General features: G+C 27.6%; 1 long non-coding RNA gene across 1 annotated transcript; it reads right to left on the bottom strand.

Annotated features, from left to right (window-relative positions):
- Positions 1–1,643: 1,643 nt before the first annotated feature.
- Positions 1,644–7,083, bottom strand: LOC132937477 (uncharacterized). Its single transcript, XR_009663681.1, has 3 exons — positions 6,971–7,083; positions 2,022–2,231; positions 1,644–1,921 (listed from the first exon to the last, which is right to left on the bottom strand). It is a non-coding gene; the product is annotated as an uncharacterized LOC132937477 (long non-coding RNA).
- Between the last annotated feature and the right edge of the window lie 1,890 nt (positions 7,084–8,973).

The raw sequence follows: 8,973 nt of genomic DNA, 5'->3' as shown, positions 1-8,973 counted from the left end.
CTGTGGATGTAGAGGTAAGTTAAATTATAATCAATATTGAAAGGATAGACGTTTTATTTAATAGTTAAATTGTAATGTTGTATGCTTGATTAATTAAGAGTAAATATTCATTGTCATTAAATAATTAAATACTACATTTTTTAATTTTTTTACATGTGCACGTAATGCAATTAAAAAAATTGTAAACATTTTGTTTTGTAATGATTTAAAAAATTTATATTTTCAGACTTGGGTAGTATTCCGATTACAGTATTCGGAATACTTTTTAAATACTTTTTTTTGAAAGTATTCTATACGGTATTTTGAATACTTTTTACGATTATTCTGAGTACAGTATTCGGAATACTTATCTTCTTATATATGTATACTCTAATAGTCTAATATATTACTAATTATTACTTATTAACTATATCAATTTGAATATAATTTATAAATTATAACTCATAAATAGCCAGATAGGTGTATATTATCGAGATTATAATAGTGTTCATTTATAAACATAGAATTGAAAAAATAATATTTTTGCTATTGAAATCTAAATCTACTAAAAAAAAGTATTCGAAAAATATTTGGAATACTTTTTGTGAAATATTCCAAATACTTAGGAATGTTATTATCATAAAGTATTCGAATACATATTCTGAATACTTTTTTTAAGTATTCGGAAACTGTATTTGAAATACTTTTAAAAAGTATTTTACCCAAGTCTGTATTTTATTTTCTATAACATAAATGTTTTTAGAGGATAGGATTGTTTACTAAAAAAATGTTCAATTAATCTAATCTATATTTTAATTAGATGGCTTCGACAATATGTAGGATAAAAAGAAGAGCTGCTGATACATTGGAAGCCCCGGCCGTAGCAATTAACCAGTGTATAGGTAAAATAAATATTATAACATATTACTTACGTCTTACAAAACATTAGTTTATTCACTAAAACATAGTATAAAAAAACACTTTTCATTGGAGCCAATATTATTATGTCAAATATGAATACAATAGTTAATTCAGATTTTATTAATTTACTTTAGTTGAATGTACAATGCAATTAATTATTGAATAAGTAATATTATTCTTTTTATGTCATTAGGATAGGTACTTATTAGTTATTAATATTTTATAATTAAATTTTTTAAGTAAAATTAATTTAATATAAATATTATAAATATATTTGCATGTATATTGCATATTTGTATGTATTATGACTTAAACTTTAATGTATTAATTTGTTTAGATGGGTTATCTGTTGCTGGTAAAGGAGCCTTATCATCTATAAACACACTAAAAAAAACTGTGCGACGGGTAAGACGTCAAAATGGGCCACAAATTCCTGTTGCCTCTTTAACATTATTTGAATTAGATATCCCTGACAGTTTTAAGGAGTATGAAGTCGAACCAGGAGTATTTGAGAATTTTTTATTATGTGATACTGGCCCTGAGAATAATAGAATTCTTTTATTCGGTCGTCAAAGAGGTTTAGAAGTATGTTCTTAAATCATTTTGATAGTATTATCTCCGTCTTAATAATAAAACCAATTCATTTTTAAGAATTTCTAATTTTTGGATTCATTTTAGATATTATCAACATCTGAACAATGGTTTGAAGATGGGACTTTCAAAATAGCTCCCATACTATTTTCTCAAGTGTTCGTAATATTAGGATGTCGAAATGGAGGTGTACATCCATGTGTTTATGCCATATTGCCCAATAAAAGTCAAGCAACATACAATAATTTGCTTGTACAAATAAAAAATTTATCGCCAGGCATCAACGTAGGAAGTGTCTCTGTGGACTTTGAACTAGCGATCCACAACGCGTTTAGGAACGAATTTCCTGAAGTAGAAATTCGTGGGTGTTTTTTCCATCTTCTTCAGAATTTGAAGAAACAAATTGGAACTGCGGGATTGATGGCGTAAGCTGAAATATAAAATTTTAAATGTAAACTATGTACAAATTATAATTATGTATTTTTTTTTTAGTTCTTATAGAAATAACGCAGATTTTAATTTATACGCACGTATGATAACTGCCTTGGCGTTTGTTCCTCCCATAAACGTTGTTGAAAGCTTTGAAATATTAAGTGAAGAGTTGGAACGGGTAGAGCCTACATTACAACCAATTTTAGATTGGCTGGAAATGTATTATATCGGAATATTGAGAAGAGAAGGCTTGAGGAGGGTACCAGCATTTCCGATTGAGACATGGAACTTGTACAATAGAGTCTTAACTGAACAAATGGTAAGACATAAAACATTTTTAAAAATAATCTTATGTTTCTATACAACAGTAATAAATTATAGTAGTAATTATTAAACAATTATTTATTAAGATCAAGTTAGGAAAAGAAATTAACACATGTTAAAATAAAAGTACTATGGAATTAATTAATTATTATGATACATTTTTATAAAAAATTGAGCTCAATAATTAATCAATACAAAATGTATAGTATTGGTGTAGCATTTGCACTGTATTATACACTCATTCATTTTGTTATACAATTTATATGGGATATTCAAATTTCAAACTCATATAATATAATATAATTTATACACAATTATAGGTTGTGTAAGATATAAATGATATAAAATCTTAAGAAATTAGCATCTTTTTTGGTTTAAGTATAGATTGTTTCATTAATTAATAATGTATCATGGGAGGCACACAATTACAATCACAATCACAATATAATATAATAAATATACAATCTTATGCATACTTAATATAATATTTTATTATTTTATTTTATTTAAATTGTTCTATCTATTGCTATATTATCATTATTTAACTTTTAATTTAAAATAAATAAATATGATAGTGTGTCAGTGACCCAACTAAAATCAAATGTTAAATAATATTTTTTAAAAGTGTCCAATTTATAAAATTTACAGATTTTAGTCAATAAGAATAATAAAATTCCATTTATGTAGTAATATTAAACCAATTTTTTTTATACTTTTAACCCTACAATGCATAGTGTTGCCCACTGGCAACAATCTGTTTGTATTGATGTAAAATAGTATACGTAAATAGTAAATAGTATAATATACGCATGAATATCTTTGAAAAGTTGTAAACAATCAAACTAAAATATAAGTAGAACAATTGATATAGATGCTTGTTTTATTTTACGTATAAATGTTAATGTGCAACACATATTTATAAATCACTTATATTTTGATAAAACATATCACTTCAAATGATGAAATATCAAAGTATATTAACCTAGTAACGTTTAAAAAAATATTTTTATGTTGGCGACACTGTAATTGACACGATGGTTTGGTTGTGGAACAGTTGTCGATTCGCAATTTTGTAAAATACCTGTTTTTGACTTTGTTGCCAGACAGCAACACTATGCATTCAATAAACGTAAACCACGGTTATCGACGTAAACACATTTATATTGTGTTATCACTTTATTTTGATTCATTTCATACGTTTTTTTTTTTACCTGAACGAACAACGAAAAACAGAGAACTACAGAAGAACTTGTAACTTGTAAGTTATATAATTATTAAGTTATATATCCACCATGAACAAAAAATTAGTTGACAAAGAAATTATTCATTTACTTGAAATACCTTCCGGGTCGGAAGATGGGTTTGAGACTGAGAGTGACGTTGAAAATGAAAAGGTTGATTTATGGAATGAGTATGGGGATTTATTAGACGAAACAGATATTGAGAAATTTGAAAAACTTTTATCTGAACAATTTAATGTTGATACAATTCTAGATGATAAAGTTGAACTTCCAATTTTCGAGCATGTGTACGACGAGCCTCAAACTTCTATTGAAACTAATACCACTGATTTATTTTTGCCCTCCACATCTTCTGTTCAACAAACAACACGTAAAGTACCAAAACTTTCCAAAAACAAATGTTATCGATCCAAACGTAATAATCCTGTACCACCTATTATTCAAAATCATATTCCGATTGAAATAAAAGAAATTACATGGTCAAAAGATAATTTTCCACCTGTAGATACTACTTTTCTCGGAAACTCGACTTTACCAGAAGATATTATGGAATTAGAGACACCTTATCAAATTTTTAAATATCTTTTTACCGTAGACTTGATGCAACATATTTGTGATGAAACTTATAAATATGGTCTACAAAACAGTTTATCTAATCCATTAAAAATGTCTACAAATGATTTACAAAAATATATTGGGGTACTTGTCCTAATGAGTATAGTAAATATTTCAAATGTTAGAAAATATTGGTCACCATACTTAGGCAATGATGTTATCAAAGACACAATGAACCTGAATACTTTTGAAAAAATTAGAAGTAATTTACATTTTAATGATAATACACTTGAGACACGTGGACCAAATCGTGATAGAACTCACAAAATAAGACCTCTTATAGAAACATTAAAAAACAGTTTTAGACGTGTTCCAATAGAAGAACATTTAGCTGTTGACGAGCAAATGTGTAGCACCAAAGCTAGAAGCTCGGTAAAAGTTTATATGCCTAACAAGCCACATAAGTGGGGCTATAAATTGTTCGTTCTTAGTGGTGCCTCCGGTTTCGCTTATAATTTTGAACTTTTTACGGGCCAAGAAAACAATTCGGAGCTACGAAATAAAAATGAACCAGATTTAGGTTCCAGCGCTAATGTAGTAGTTCGTCTAGGAAGAGTTATACCAAAACATCAAAATTATAAATTATTTTTTGATAACTATTACACAACCTTACCACTATTAGTTTATTTGAAAAAAGAAAATATACTCTCCCTAGGTACTGTTCGAAGAAATAGGCTTAAGAATGTAGTGTTGCTTGATGATTCAACTATGCTAAAAAAACCCAGAGGAACATATGATCATTGTGTCACTAATATTAGAAATACAGATATAGTCGCGATTACATGGAAAGACACGAAAAATGTAAATTTATTGTCAACTTTTGCTGCTATTGAGCCTGTTACGAAAGTTAGTAGATATGATAGGAAAATGAATAAAAGAGTTGAAGTGGATTGTCCCCATATTATAAAAGTATACAATACTCACATGGGAGGTGTCGACTTACTGGATGGATTACTTGGAAGGCACAAAATTAAAATGCGAAGTCGCAAGTGGTATATGCGATTATTTCATCACTTACTAGACGTCACCATCGTAAATTCTTGGCTGTTACACAAACGAATCCAAAATCAAAAATTAGACAACAATAATGTTTTACCATTAATGGAATTTAGAGAACAACTTGCCATAACTTTGTGTAAACTTGGTGAAAATAATACGCCAAAACGAGGACGCCCATCAACTGATATTGAAATAGGTATAATAAAAAAAGGAAAATTAGGTACAAAACAAAAAGAAAAGGCACCACTAAAAGAAATTAGGACCGATAGATATGACCATTGGCCAGTTCCCAATCAGAAAAAAACTAGGTGCAAGAAACCTGGTTGCAAAGGATTTACATTTTCAAAATGTGGAAAGTGTAATGTTAGTTTGTGTTGTGGAAAAGGGTTAGAGTGCTTTACACTGTGGCATACAACGTAGCTTCTGTTTATTATATTATAATATAAGGTTCTAAATTTTTAAATTTTGATTATTTACAAGATGTAATTTTTAATTTTATTTGATTTACAAGATGTAATTTTTAATTTTATTTGATTTACAAGATGTAATTTTTAATTTTATTTGATTTATACCAAATACAGGTTTATTGTTATTTACTTATTTACTTATTTTTATTAATAAAATAAAAAAATGATATTTTAAAAAAATGCGTACCTTAAATGCATAGTGTTGCCATATGGCAACAAACTATAATCTCATCTATTTCTAAGTAAAAAAATGATTTATATTTTTTTAAATATTTTTCCGTTCATTTGTAGGTATAATTATGATAAAAAAATTTATTAAAAAAAAAAAAAAAAAAAATCATGCATTGTAGGGTTAAAATAGCTGATTTACTTGAATTGGTTTTGTTTAAAATAGAAAACAAACAACGTAGCAGAAGCTTCTCATCGGCGACTGCAAGCACAGCTCAGCATGAATCATCCGACGATCTGGCAGTTTATAATTGAATTGAAAAAAGTTCAGGCAGAAAGAGATCTGTATTATGAGTTTCTTGTTGGAGGCCATGAACCACCACCATCAAAAAAAAAATATGTCGAAGCATCAGACCGCATTTTAAATTTAGTTCAACATTTCAGGGACCGTAATATTATTGAGTATTTGAGAGGTTTAGCCCATAATTTTGTAATGGACCATTAATAAAAAATGATAATATTCACTGTTTCACAATTTCTGCAAAAAATAATAATTCACAAACCTAATTTAAGTTAAATAATAACCAAGGATAAAAACATACTTATTTTATAGACTAAATTGGATATCCTTTATTGCAGAGAATTTAGATTCATGAGGTTGATACATATATCTACATTAAACAATTTGTCTAAATATTAAATTTCTTATTTAATAAATACCTATTAATGTAGTGTAGTCACAAACATAATAGATACCTATTTTAATATTCAGTGGGAATAACTAATAGGCGATATTATGAATTAACCTAACCTTAGACCTTACAATCAAAAACTTATCAGAAGTTAGCCTCTTTTAAAGATCTTAACAACACATAACTACATAAGTAAATAGGTAATAATATTTTAGTATATTACTATATGGTACATGGTCATAAATTATGAATATCCGATTACAAATTATAGAAATATCAAATATTTTACTTATCATACCTAATAATTATGAGTTCCAATCTAATTTTAAAGGTGAGTACGGAGAGCTTAAAAAGTCATTAGAATGACTCAAAATTAATATTCTATTTATGTCTATGGTATATTGGTATTAATAAGTAACATCATGTGGCTTGAATTTTGAGTTAATTCACTACCTATTCGTCATAAATGTTAAATTTCACGTGCGATTCACTAATATTAAACTATTTAAACATATAAGTCAATTTTACAAGTTATACTCACGTTATTTAAGTTGAAAAGTTAAAAACGTCAATCAATAGGTAGGTAGTAGATAGATGATGCGTGCTGAGTAGTAACAGACATGAGACAACAGTAATCAGTACCAACTATAAAAATGAAAAGTAAGAACATTAACTACCCAGCCAGACGCCAGTACCCACCAGCGACCATAGAATGACAGATAAATAAATTAGTAATTAGTTATTTTTCATACAATACCTGGAAGCGATAATATGCATTGTGCATATAACTAAATACTATATACGATCGTATATAGTATTTGATATAACATTACAACTACTTACTGCTCAGTATTTATTTTCGAATTTGAAATTTTTTAACGACTACGAGATAAGAGATTACTGATACTGATTTGATTACTGATATGATTACTGGTAGCATAGAACAATTATACTGGTAGTCTGTTGAATAGATAACAAAGATATGGGCACAATTATAAATTATGGATAATAACCGTGGTTGTAGCATAGACCTAATACCAAATACTATATACGAGTATACGGGACAGCTATGGTAAAAACTGGCGTCCAGTTCTTATCAGTTCCCCCCGAGATTGTAGTTGTGATTGCCGTAATTTACCCCTTAAAAATAAATAAGTTTATACCTATATATATCATATTTAAGGAGTAATTTTAGGCAATTTAATAGCAATCTCGGGGGAATTGATGAGACAGATCGCCAGGTTTTACAGTAGTAAGTGTACCGTATTGTCGTATATAGTATTTGCTTATACTAAGGTTCCATCTATTACATAGACATATCATACATTGAGTAAAAAATGTCATGTATTTACGATCATTTGTTTTAGAGTTAGGTACACCAAAAACCAAATTCAATTTTGTGAAAAACATATTTTGCATAAAAATTCCCGTTTTTCCTTGCTTTTTATTTTGTTTTTCCTGGCGCTTTTGAAAACTTACTTTACTTTTGACCCCCCAAGTACCAAGTAGTTCTCTCCAAGGTTTATAGATAATTATTATCTATAAGCCTTGGATTCACATTCCTATCAGAAAAGGTCCTGTTGAAGAAAATCTATGCATTTGTACTGTCCTTAAAAGTAATAGCAGACACAAAAAAAAATACTTATTATATTATACAATTGTGATAGTAAAATATTCATTAAAAAGCAAAAAATTATTCCAATAATTATCAAAATTATTTGTATGTTTGGGATCAACAGTATCTAAATTATGAATAAAAAATTAAAATAATCTATTATAATATATTATTATTACATCTTATTAGGTAAATCTTCTTAAATAAAAAATAAAAAACAAAATGAAAATTAAAATATAGTATACTTACCTACATTAAAATAATATTAATGTAATTTGTGATTTCCAATGACCAACTGAGCAAGGTAGGTACTTGAAAATGTTAAGCACCCTTCTGCATGGGAAAAATAAAAAGTTGTACACAGTAAACTGTGTTAAAATTGTTGAACATTATCAAAAATTATTCACATAAATGTTAATAAATATAATTTTTTTATGGTAACAAAATAATTAGGCGTGGCTGCATGATTAATAATTAGAATATGCTAATATTCTGTTTGAAGGATGTATATAATTTATTATATTGTCTGATGTATATCCGCTACAAGCAAATAGATTTATAAATCTAAAAATATTAATAACAATATTTAATATTGTGGTAGGTAGGTACATGATATTGGTACCTATAACGACTATAACTTATAAGCTACAAATCATTGGCACAAATAGGGGGGGGGGAGAGGACTTAATCTCACAATTCGAAGTTCCGTACTTAGTACTATAAGCATATATAATTTTTAGAAAATAATATAGGAAGATCATGGGGTTTTAGTGTCCCATCAAAATATTGGGCTTTTTGCGCCTATGCTATACGAATAATAATATATTATACTTAAAATTTTTGTAAGTGAAAAAAACACTGGTTCCTGTTATATTATAATAGTTCGATATTTCCATGTGATTATTTTATTGTTAGTCACTAACTTTTAC

This window comes from Metopolophium dirhodum, chromosome 1 (genome assembly GCF_019925205.1).
Source record: "Metopolophium dirhodum isolate CAU chromosome 1, ASM1992520v1, whole genome shotgun sequence".
Classification (NCBI taxonomy): Eukaryota; Metazoa; Arthropoda; class Insecta; order Hemiptera; family Aphididae; genus Metopolophium; species Metopolophium dirhodum.
Note: the sequence above shows the minus strand (reverse complement) of the source record. Positions and strands in the feature narration are given on the sequence as shown.